General features: G+C 48.3%; 1 non-coding gene across 1 annotated transcript; it reads left to right on the forward strand.

Annotated features, from left to right (window-relative positions):
- The first annotated feature begins 835 nt into the window (after positions 1 to 835).
- trnai-uau (transfer RNA isoleucine (anticodon UAU)) lies at positions 836 to 930 on the forward strand. The gene is made up of 2 exons: positions 836 to 873; positions 895 to 930. It is a non-coding gene; the product is annotated as a tRNA-Ile (tRNA).
- Positions 931 to 1,349: the final 419 nt, after the last annotated feature.

Genomic DNA, 1,349 nt, shown 5'->3' on the forward strand with positions numbered 1-1,349 from the left:
ACACACACACTCTCTCTCTCTCTCACACTCACGGACACACATATAGTCACAGATACACACACTCACAGACACACACACACACACACACTCACTCTCTCTCTCACACTCACGGACACACATATAGTCACAGATACACACACTCACAGACACACACACACACTCTCTCTCTCTCACACTCACGGACACACATATAGTCACAGATACACACACGCACAGACACACACATATAGACACAGATACAGACACACAGACACATATAGACACACACACACACACACACTCACAGACACACACACACACACACTCAGATACACACACACACACTCACAGACACACACACACACACACTCAGATACACACACACACACACACTCTCTCTCTCTCTCTCTCTCACACACACACTCACGGACACACATATAGACACAGATACACACACACAGACACATATAGACACATACACACACACTCTCTCACACACACACACACAGTCACAGATACACACATATAGACACACACACACACAGTCACAGATACACACATATAGACACACACACACACACACACACACACACACACACACACACACACACACACACACACACTCTCTCTCTCTCTCTCTCTCACACACGCTCACGGACACACATATAGACACAGATACACACACCTCCGCAAATGCCGTTTCACTCACTCAGTTCCTCTGGCATATTGTGTGGTTTTTAAAATAAATCTTCATTGCCCAGTCACGGATGTCCGTGATATTTCGCATGATCAGAACGAGAGGCCTCTCTGTGTGGGGGGAAGGACAGAGATCAGATTCTCCTTTCCCCCCGTGTGGGCTCCAGTGGCGCAATCGGTTAGCGCGCGGTACTTATACAGCAGTGCGGGCAGCGAGCGATGCCGAGGTTGTGAGTTCGAGCCTCACCTGGAGCACTGATTTTACATCGAGAGGGCGGTTCCTCCATAACATCCCCGATGTGAGTGAGTGTCCCGGGAATGAATCCTTGGTCATGGGCACAGGATTTAGAGTAAACCGGGGTCTTGTAGCACAGCCAGCCTGAAGGGACCAGAGGACAGGGACTGGTTCAGGATAGCCAGTGTGACTTTGTGCGGGGTAGGTCCTGTCTAACCTTTTTTATGGAGTGGATGGTGTCTGCATGGACTCCGAGTGATGTTATAAACTGAAACACAGATATACACACACACACACACACACACACACACACACACACACACACACACACACACACACACACACACACACACACACGACTCTTGAATGCCGCTTCTCTCGCTGAATTCCTCCAGCGTATTGTGTGTATATTTTTAAAATAAATCTTTATTACCCTCCT

The sequence above is a fragment of the Hemitrygon akajei genome, chromosome 28 (assembly GCF_048418815.1).
Source record: "Hemitrygon akajei chromosome 28, sHemAka1.3, whole genome shotgun sequence".
Lineage (NCBI taxonomy): Eukaryota > Metazoa > Chordata > Chondrichthyes > Myliobatiformes > Dasyatidae > Hemitrygon > Hemitrygon akajei.